Genomic DNA, 12,042 nt, shown 5'->3' on the forward strand with positions numbered 1-12,042 from the left:
TATATGCATGTATATGTATATATACATGTACGTATATATATATATATGTATATCCATATATATATATATATGTATATTATTATTATTATTATTATTATTATTATTATTATTATTATTATTATTGTTATTGTTATTTACTATAATAATTATTAAATACCTACAGACACTAGTGTTTCATCCTTTCGGAAATCATCAGCGCAGGATGTCACGATTAACGCCAGTTGTATATATATATATATATATATATATATATATATATATATATATATATATATATATATATACTAGCATGGGTACCCAACGTTGCCTGGGTTGATATGAAATTCTGTTTGAAACACACCTGTATACTAATCATTTTTATCATGGACAACGTTGATACACCAACAACAAATATAAAAGAACGGATGAAAACATGTAAATGTAATCGCCCCAAAAAGAAGTACCTGATACCCTCTCCACCAAATATTTCAGCAGAAGGGCAACAAAGAGAAGAAACTATTCTCCGGATATTGAGAACTGGAAAGCCCCCCCTCCTGCAAAGAAAAGATGATTAAAAATAAATCATTACAACTTTTTTTTCAATAAAAAATAGCAGCGAATGCCCGTGCGATCGCAAAAAAGGAAGAAAAAGAAAGATCTACGAAAAATTAATTCCAAAAACAATTAAATGACATTTTCGTCATTTTACATTTCTAATGTAATCTTCACCCCCCCCCCCAAAAAAAAGAAATTGTCATATTTTGGGGTTCGTTTTGTTAATTTTATTTTTCAAAATTTCTTCTTTCATATTATTTATAAAGACTGCTTAAACGTATTAGGCCGCAAAAAAAAAACAGGTCTTAATTTTTTTGGTCAATGTCAAGTTTCTTTCCAACTCCCCAAAAAACTTTTAAATGACTTTTAATGGTTTTCCGTGGTGCTGAAAACGAATATTACGTTTAAATTTGGAGCAGAAAGTAATTTTCATGATATGAAGAAATTATTTTTTTCAAAATGTGGGGGATCACTTTCCTATATAAATTTAACGTAAAATGAGCACCCACTTTCTGGTCACCTAGTTATTTCTTAATATCATAAAACAAATTTAACTGTGATATTCGTTTTCAGCACTCCCGAAAATTGGCGCTGTTTCTTATTTACTAAGAGATGCGTTCATTTTTTCATCTCATAATGTAGGACGCTAATTATGCTGTTAGTAAGTTTCCAAAAGCATACTTTTGTTTTTCACTCGTTTTTCATTATAGACCTTATATAGTTGTTAACAGGTGCCTCTGCAGTTTCACATTTCACAAAAATTCTGTTTACATTAGGAGACGGTTAAGTAAAGTATAGGAGCACCTGGTAAAAACTACACAAATTCTATAATTCAATACCCACCTAAAAAAAAAAATCTGTATTTTTGTAAACCGCTCGTGTAAACTTACTGACAGCATTATTCACGTCCTAAATTATGAAAACACGTTTTTAATACCATCGAAAACCATTAAAAGTTGTCATTTTTAAAGTTTTTTAAGGAGTTGGAAAGAAACTTGACATTGACAATTTTTTTCTAGGGGTTAAACAACGCTGTGTCAAGTCGTAAAAATTGAGCATTTTTAATTTAAGATATTAAATAAATTATAAAGAAAATCTGCTTTGCAGGCAATTAAACACGCTTGCTATGGTATAATTATAATACATTCTGGGCAACACCGATTAAATTTTATAAACAAAAAGAGGAGAAGATGATGGATTTTGTTTACATGTGTCTCTGACTAATTCTGCCCTCGTGAGGATGCAAGTAAATGAGGACATTAGTTTTAATTATGTTTTTCTAACAAATAAAAAAGGTTACTTAAAAATTAAGAATAAGCGAAAAAAATTCCTCCGAATTAAAAATAAAAATAATAATTCAGCTTAGAATAATATTTCGAAATGAACACAAATATTTAATAACGTGCTCCGTTTCAATTAAACTATCACGGTTATTTCCCCTTTTGGTTTTCTGGTTTTTGGTTTGAAAATAAAACGGTTTCATATTTCAGATAAAATCAGTTAAATCATATATAACTTGAAATTTAAATAAACTAAATAATATTTTTTAATTAGTACAGTTGAAACGAAGCTATTATGCTGAATAAGTAATGTCATCGAGGTAATTATTTTAAAAGATTTAATTTTATGTGATATGTTAATGGCCGTAACTCAATAATGTAAATGTGGTTTGAAGAATGCTATATATTGAAAGTCCGCATACAATATAATGTCTCTTGTGACAGAAGTATCCTAAAATGGGCATTGATATTTCTTGAACAGGAGAGGTGTACACACATTTAGCCTTTATATTTCCTTGGTCATTGGGAGTTGTACACATAGATATACACACGAACGCTACTATATATATATATATATATATATATATATATATATATAAGAAAGATAGAATGTGTGTGAGGACATTTCTCAACATGTACACTTAATCAATTGTAACCTATAGACTTGAAATTTGGTATTTAGAGATGTGGGCAGCTTTTAATCGGGTTTTCATCCGAAAAATGGGTCAAAATTGAAAATTTGGCACTTGGAAATCATTGGGGTTTATCTGTTTTTCAACGGTTTCACCGATGCGGATGCGCGGTTCTGAAACATTACGCCTTCTTTACGTCAAGAATAAGTAGGTTTGAAAACACTTTGTAAAGATCGTGTAAAGCTTGTCTAATTGTTATGGTACTCTAATGTTTAGATTTTGGTCTGGATCTCATATCGAGTATTTTTTTTTTTTTTTACAAGAAGTGAACCGCTTAGAAAAACATAATATTCGCATGTATCTCAGTTTCTTTCCGTTTTATTACTTTATTTTTTTTTAAGTAATTTAACGTTACGTTTAATACCGGACAACGCTGAGTACATCTGCTAGTATATATATATATATATCGGGGGAGATATTGTAACTGTCCCATCACTAATATATAATGTATAATATATATATATATATATATATATATATATATATATATATATATATACGAGGGGCGTGTAATAAGTAATGCCCCTTACCCATTTTCATAGAAGTAGAGCAACGAAACTTGGCACAGTTATTAGTCTCTCTCTACATAGGAACCACCCAGAGTTATGCATTTCTCCCATCATTTGATGCAGCTCTGGAAACCGTTTTTGTAGAACACCCCAGGTTGGTCCTCCAATCACGACATGACTTCAGAAATCAAGGCTGCATCATCTGGGAAACGTTTTCCTTTCAAAAACAACTTCATGGCTGGGAAGAGGTGAAAGTCAGAGAGTGTAACGTCAGAAGAGTAGGGAGGATGGGGGAGAGTTCATAACCACACGCCCGTGCTTCTGATCTGGCAACATGCGAGTTGTGGACCGGAGCATTGTCCTGCAGGAGGAGGGTACCTTTGCTGATCTTGCCCCTGCCTCTTGATTTTGATAGCTTCTCTTAATTTCCTCAAAAGTGTAGCATAATAGGCTCCTGTAATTTTGGTACTCTTTGCCAGGAAATCTGTTATAACTACTCCGTCCTGGTCCCAGAAGACTGTGAGCATAACCTTGCCAGCGAAGGGCTGCACCCTTGCCTTCTTTGGAGGTGGTGAGTCCAAGTGCTTCCACTGCCTTGACTGGGGTTTGGTCTCTGGATGGTGATGGGCCCAGGTTTCATCCTGTGTAATCAGTTTTTGAAAAACTTTGACTCCTCTTCTTGGCACATCTCCAAATTCATCCTCGAGCACTCGACGCGTTCTCGTTTCCGGAATGGTGTGAACAACCTGGGAATCTATCTGGCAGACACCGTATGCATATGCAAATGGTCATGAATGATAGTTTCCACAGAGCCTCTATTAATCTTGACATCTTGTGCTATTTGGTGAATAGTAATGCGCTGATCTTCCAAAATGGCAGCCTCAACTTGACGGACCGATGCCTCATCAATGACAGAAGGGGGCGAACAGGTCTGGGAGCTGTTTCCACAGACTTCCGGTCATGTTTGAATTCACGATGCCAGCGTTTTACAAGGCCATATGATGGGGCATTATCACAATAAGTTTCTTTCATTTCATCAAAAGTCTCCTGTGGTGTGCGTCCTTTCAAATGCAAAAACCGGATCACTGCTCGACATTCAACAGGCTACATTTCACACCTGACTCAGTTCAAACACCTGTAAAACAGAAACCACAATTAGTTCACAGTTGTAATTTTCCACATAACCCGTAGAGATATAAATCATTGCACATGCAAAATTTCAGCTAGATCAGACAACTGGAAGTGGGTCAGGAGCATCACTTATTGCACGTCTCTCGTATATATATGTGTGTGTGTGTGTATAATAATATATATAATTATATATATAATTATATATATATATAATTATATATATATATATTCTACACGGATTACCGATCGAACCATCCGAAATGCATGAAGAAGGCGTTGATCCCCAACATTTCTAAAAGAGTTTCAGAACTTTCTAAGAATGAGAGTCTTTTTGATAAAAACAAGGAATACTACAATGATGCCCTTATGAGATCGGGATACAACGGAAAAAATTGAGTAAAATATGACCAATAATAGTAAGAACAACAAACCTAACTGCACAATCTCGTATTACGTGGCAAACATATCAAAAATATTATACCTAGGGAATTCTATAGATTAATAGACAAAATATTTCCCTCGGAGAATAAATTAAACAAAATAATAAAAAGAAACTCTGTAAAATTATCTTTCTCAACGTCTAGCAACTTTTAACTAACACTATAATCAGCCCCAACAATAGAAATATCAGCAAAATAAGGAATAATAATGTATTAGCATCAAATAAAATATCTTATATAGAAAATGTAATTGCAGAATACATGGGAATTGTCCGTTGGGTGGGAAATGTCTCATCTCGGAAATAGTGTATAAATGCGAGATAAAAACCGACAACACTTGGGCCCACGGGAACCGTGTTTAAGGACAGATATAGAAACCACGTAGTGTCCTTTAAAAAGGAACCTGAGATAGAAACTAATAGAGATGGCGTTAACGTTAGCAGGGGAGGGGAGGGTACAAGAATCAGCATTAAAAATCAAAACAAAAAGAGGAATACAACTGCATTAGGTGATTGGGTTAGGGAACTTAATAGAAATAATGAAGATTCTGAATTAAAATGGTCAGTAGTGGACAGGGTGAGGGAAGTATAGCCCTAGGAAATCAAAAAGGTGCAATCTATGTTTATTGGAAGTCTTTTACATAGTGAATTCTAAAGAGGAAATTTTGAATAAAAGACTAGATGACATACAGGAATGTCTTGACAGGAATAGGTTTCTGCTATCACGCCTTAAAGTTAACTGAGGTATAACTTTTTACAACAATGAGTATCCTCGGATGCTAGGATTAAATTTTAATGTAGAGTTAAATAGCTGGGAATGATATCATCTAAATGAAGGATCCAAATCTAATAAGCAAATATAGTTTCCCTTATTCTAAACTGGGTAAGAAATATAGATAAAGTATAAAGATCATCTAAGAATGGATTTTTTTTCTATAACGGTGAGCATTTTTATATTCAGTTGTAGCAGTATTGATGGTGAAATAAGTGATACCCTCTTCAAATCAATAAACAAGCAATTATTATTAAAAAATTAAATTAGCAATTTGGGGACTGGAAATTAATTTAATTGATTTTGTCATCTGACATCTTAAGTTTGTAGAATCCATGCTTGTTTATTTATTTACTTACTTTACTCTTTGTTCTAAATGTTTTTACCCATAAATTCAGGGGTAGACATTTTCTCATCGGAGTGAAACACATTTGTAGCTATTGGGTTGTTTTACTGTCAGAATAATTAGAGGATATATACCGTTTTGTTTAGATACCCAAGAATATAACACACGAATTATAATCCTGACTTTGAAGACATGAGTAACCTAAGTTGTTATTGGATTAACAACAGATGTGAGTTAAACCCATGTGTAAAAAAACAGTTTTTAAGATTAAAAACATAATTTATATCTTTAATTTGTTAAATAAGCTATCGTAGCGCGTTCTGGATCTGTTTGATTAAATTAATCATTAAATCATAGACGCTTTCTAGTAATCACTAGACCGAAATCATCAAACGGCCTGAATTATCTCCCTCTCCCTTTAGCTGTTATGGCAAATAACACTGACCTCTTTTCCAACAGAATTAACTATTAGCAATTAACAACATAATTGGATTATCTCCCTTCGTAATTTTGTTTTAGTACCGATATGGAAACATTTAATTAGAATGATAATGAATTTTAAAATATTAAATAATGATAAATAGATTAGAATCCTTTACTTGAAATGTTGTATAAGGATTTATATATATAATGCAGTCTTTATCTTTATTCTCATATTCAATTAAACATTAAACTTAAAATGGTCCTTAATCTAAGTATTAAAACAATCGATAATTTGTAAACATTACTTGCCACTAATATGAAACTAAAATTAACCGTAACGGTAATGAAAGGTTGTTATGGCCATATTATCAATATAGAAATAAAAATTTAAAAATTCTTTTAAAAAAAAAATAATTATGTGAAATAAAGAAATAGAGAAATCTAATTTAGGAACTCAACGAATAGGATATATAAAAAAAAATTTAAATGGCTAAGTGTTTTCTGTGGAAATTTCTTATGACTTTGTTGTTAAATAAGGATACGAAAATTAGGTGATATATTAATATTTAAATAGGCTTTCCACGGAGGTTACCTCAAGGGTAAATGTTTCTCGCATGCTTCTTTTTCCGTTAAGGGAATTTTCCTTTCTTTTTCTTTCTCTTCAAACAATGTTCTATTGTCAAAAGTGTTTTTATTCATAAAGTCTGAAGAAATGCTGGTTTTCGAAAATTTTCAAACGATATATTGTTTGAAATTGTCGACCGGGCATGGAAACAATTGTAACGTAAAATGAAATACACTTTTTGTTGCTATCAACACCTTTTTTGAAGTTTTGATTTTGCTTACACAGTGTGTATATATATATATATATATATATATATATATATATATATATATATATATATATATATATATATATATATTAGCGATGGGACAGTTCCGGTATTTTCCCCGATTCCGATGCAAATTACAGATTCTCTTCTAAACTCCCGATTCGAATACAATTACCGATTCCAATCTTGATTCTTTCAAAGTCTCTAAATCTTTAGTTATTGAGTTGTTTTTTGATAATGTTTTGTGTTTGTTTTTTTGTTTTTGTTTTTTTGTAGTTTTAATTTCGGGTAACTGTAATAATGAATGTAATATATGCATGTATTTGTGCGAGTTAAAAACAAATCAGTTGTATTAATTACAATTAATAAATATTTATCATTTTATCGTTAGTAACAGTAATAAAACTTGAATTTTACTTAAACACAGAAAAAAAAGCACCCTAAAAAGAATCGTTTATGACATTAGAAATCAAGCCATAAAGTTTTCCAATTTCGATACCGATACCCATAAAGTTCCGATTTTTCGATTCCGATATCGATTAATCGTTCAAATACTAATGTCTATATATATATATATATATATATATATATATATATATATATATATATATATATATATATATATATATATATATATATACATGTATGTATGTATATATGTGTCGGCCAGGTAAGTCAAATCAACATTTTCATAGGATGAAACATACAATTTAGTTGTCATGCGGACGAAATTGATTGAAACAGTTCGAATAGATGATCAATACGTAATTGGCATTTTAGGATATTAAGGAGATCTAAACGATGTTGACTGTCTGGACGGCGCATCTACTTTTATTACTAACATTAACAATGGTATTAATCCGTCTCACTGTCTTATAAGTAAAATGCATAATAATATATTTAATAATATCGTCCACTTTACGGCGGATTTAATATTGTAGTGGATTCTAGAACATCTGTAGGGCAACTAGAATAGTGCAGTGGTGCGTGGTTAACCTAATGATTACCGTCGCGGTTTTTTAAAAAGGTACGAAAATTTCAAATACAATTGTATTTACAGTTTGAATACAGGTATAAACCCCAATTTATTTTGCAAAAATAGCAACTTTCATTCGGTTAATTGTATACAATAACTTACAAATAGTATGTATTATTTGGATTATTCAGACTATATATATATATATATATATATATATATATATATATATATATATATATATATATATATAAGATGTTTTCATAAGTTCACGCCATTTTTTTTTAAGAAAATCAAAAAATTTTAACAGTAATTTTAAGTTCTTGTGGGACCCAAGCTCCAAGATTTTGTGTGAACCCATCGACTGAAGGTAGCGTAAAATTGGCGCAAAAATCACACTCAATCTTTTCACCTAATTCTTTAGATGTCTGTTGGCCACCTTCCTTCAAAAGAACTTTGAGTTTGGGCTTTTTCTATCCTGATTAGTCTTCCGGATTCAGAAGCGTTATTGAGGTCAAAATTAACGTGTTGAATCTAATAAATCAATCTCGAACAGTTCTCTCAACTAAAGCGCTTTCTCTAAGTACGGCACACATATCCTTGGTCACTTCACTCGCTTATTGATCTTGATTAAGGGCGAAAAGAAGGAGGTGTCGAAAATGTGATTTTTGTTTCTACTTGACAATCCATTTGATGGCACTGAACAATGAGAAAAAATTATATGAGCACAAAACGATGGCAATTATCTTGTAGAACAGAATACGTGCTTTCTAATGATATATGACACTTTGCCAAATATTAAAACATGTTTTAGAACAAAAGGTTTTATGAAACGGCTCGAACGTATGCAACAATATGATATATATATATATATATATATATATATATATATATATATATATATATATATATATATATATATGGGAGGAGTAATATTGTGTAATAAGCAGTGATCTATAGTGATAAGTAGTAAGATTGTACATATAAAAACAAGAATACTAAAATTGTCCACAAAGACCATTTGGCGTACCAGATAAATTCACGATTAACTAAAATTCTCTGGAGATTTAAGTCTCAATTCGGGCGATACGAATTATAACATTGCGAATTAGACTTTTTAATGAAAATCGCTCCAGACAAGGGATGAAGCAACTTGATGTAAGCAGCTAAAAAATACAATTTCAAGATAAAAAAATATTGCCGACGATAAGTGATAGATAGAAATAGATTCGGACCCAGAAAACGGCTATTATTCAAGCTTTTTCGGAAATATCGCTCATGGAATGTGAGGACTAAGGGCAAAATAAGTGAGTTACGCTGAACGTAAACCCAAGATTTACTTTCTACTCGCGTATTAAATAGATCGTTCCATTCAAAATTCTATGCAGATTCCCGAGTTTGACTAAAATATTCACGAGTTCGATAAGGTACACCTGAAGAAGATCGGAGGTTACATCAACCGAAACCTTATTAATATAACATTCAAGGTGAGAACAGCAGTCCGATTCAAATAAAAGAAATTATCAATCCGCATCTTAAAAAAAATAGATTTGTCCATAAAATAACAATCCGGTCCGTCTCACAAAAATCACTTTTACATAGAATTTTGGCAACCTTCACCTGGTCCCTCTCGTAATGCTCGTTATCCTTCTAGAGAGAATGCTGACTAGAAATATATCGGGAAAATCGATGCCTACAATAGAATCTTCCAGGTTCATGCTCTATGATTGTGATGATGATGATCATGATGATGATGATGATCATGATGATCATGATGATGATCATGATGATGATGATCATGATGATGACGACGACGACGATGATGATGATGATGATGATGATGATGATGATGATGATGATGATCGCACAGATAATTATTCAGATGGCATATATTGTCTCTAGAGACATACGAACAGCGTATATCATTTAATATGCATACTTTAATGAATAATGCACACACACACACACACACACACACACACACACATATATATATATATATATATATATATATATATATATATATATAAATTTCATCTGATAATGGAGAATCCTCCCTATTAAGACATTATCAGAATATATATTATTTATATTTTTATCGCATGAAATCCCAGAGTTTTCTTTCCTTCTATATCGGTTTCCCACGCTAGGAAATCCCAAAGTCTATATCTATTATGAAGACCCTATATACATCAGGCGATACCAAGTGTCAACGATTAAGAGACGCGATTATACTCTGGTTTGGTTAGTTTAAATTGAGTATAATGATGAGGATTGTTTTTTATTTTTTTTCTCGTTATAGCAGCACTTTTTAATTTATTCAATGTTTCAGAACAATGTCTATTATAAACGATTCTTTGTTGGCGTGAACTTGTAGGTCATCTGCTATATAAATAGATAAATACACTTAATATTACAATTGGGATTTAACGTTAATGTGTGACGCAATCGAATGCATTTTGAGGGTTTTTAATAAAGACAGAAGTTTATAAATGTCAAGTAATTCATATATTTTTTTAAAGAATTAATAAACATGACCTTCATTGGCCTCGAACACGGCTATAAGAAAATAGCTGTTCTGTTAATTTTAATTTTTACCAAATAGCAATAACCAGTTATAAAGGTCAAATGCCACTCGAGGATAAGAGTTCATATGATACGAGTCGCCATAGCTTGCGCAAGTTTTCACATTCGTTAACGGAACGTAATTGAACGTATCAATAAATATTTCAATATAACTTTTAGAATTAATAGCTTTGGGGGAAATATACTTTTACAAATTGTGCATAAACATGCCGGATCGCATTCAGGCTATAACCATTTTGCATATGAATAAGAACCGTACTGAAATGAGAACGTCATTATCTATTGACTCAGTCTTAACATGGGAGGCACCTAACAATTAAATTTAAAAAACAAAACACCTACCATATACAGTATAAGTAAAGCATATCAAATATGCCGCGGTTCGTATTCTGCATACTTGCAAACACATGTTGCTGTATAACATCTACACCAATGCAGTGAACTCTACATTGGTCATAGCCGACATTCAACAACACCTGACGACTGCGAGAATGAGTTGTTAAGGCAATCAATGCTAACAAGAAACCGCCTCAATACAGCAATAACTGGCAATGCCTACCAGGAGCCGCCAGAGCCCTAAATTAAAAGTAATCAGCTAAAAAGACCAATATCCCCAATTAATGCAAATAACAATCATAACCACCACTATATGACAATGCACACTTGACAGTGATCGATACTGACAGCCATGCACCGACAGTGACAGTTTTAAAGGCAAGTAACTTCCCTAACGCAACAGTAATTTCCAATTATGACAGTCAATTGATTCCGCTAACTGCCACGGCTAGACAATGTAAAACAGTGGGATATATATGATTTCATTTTGGTCACTGCCACCAATGTTCGTAATTTTCTTGGGGCGAGATTGATTACCACTAGCTAACGGCGCCATCTACCTGTGTTTTGTGTCAATATTTTTAGCTGTTATTCATAGTCAGTAATTTATGACTCACATACGATAATGCACTAGATAATCAAAGGTTATTCAATTTTCGTTTTTTTTTTTATTTTTTTTTTTTTTTGCATTATGTAATATTTCCACCGAGCAACGTTGGTAAATGGGTCCTGCTAGTTTAATATATTTATATGTATTTTATTTTTACTTGTAGACTTGATTTTTACCCCTTTACCAACGTAGTATTTTCCATAACCTCCTGCCTTTTTATCGATATACCAGTTACAGTAGTCACTGGCATTTAAATTGCCCTCTAGGCATACTTACAACTCCTTTTAGTCCAATAAAATTTCCTTTAAAATCTCATGGAAATCTCCTAATATACTAATTACTTTAATTTACTGTAATTTATAATTTGTATAACTTTTTTATTTCGCAACTAAAATTAGACTTTAATCCACCTAATAAGGTTTGTATACAACCCCACTTGATTTTAATCCGTCATCATTAAATACCGCCCAAACCGATTAAATTTTGATTATTTAATGTTTATATTTTCCTCACTTATCACCCGATTTTAATCTGTTAGACTAAAATACGCATTTTTTTCTGTTCGCTTTTAGCTT

General features: G+C 31.9%; 1 protein-coding gene across 2 annotated transcripts in view; it reads right to left on the reverse strand.

The window, feature by feature from the left end:
* Window positions 1-12,042, reverse strand: part of LOC145279775 (beta-1,3-galactosyltransferase 5-like) — a 183,646-nt gene that overhangs the window by 15,811 nt on the left and 155,793 nt on the right. The window lies entirely within an intron of this gene.

This window comes from Euprymna scolopes, chromosome 7 (genome assembly GCF_053919585.1).
Source record: "Euprymna scolopes isolate OS-2025 chromosome 7, ASM5391958v1, whole genome shotgun sequence".
Taxonomy (NCBI): Eukaryota; Metazoa; Mollusca; class Cephalopoda; order Sepiida; family Sepiolidae; genus Euprymna; species Euprymna scolopes.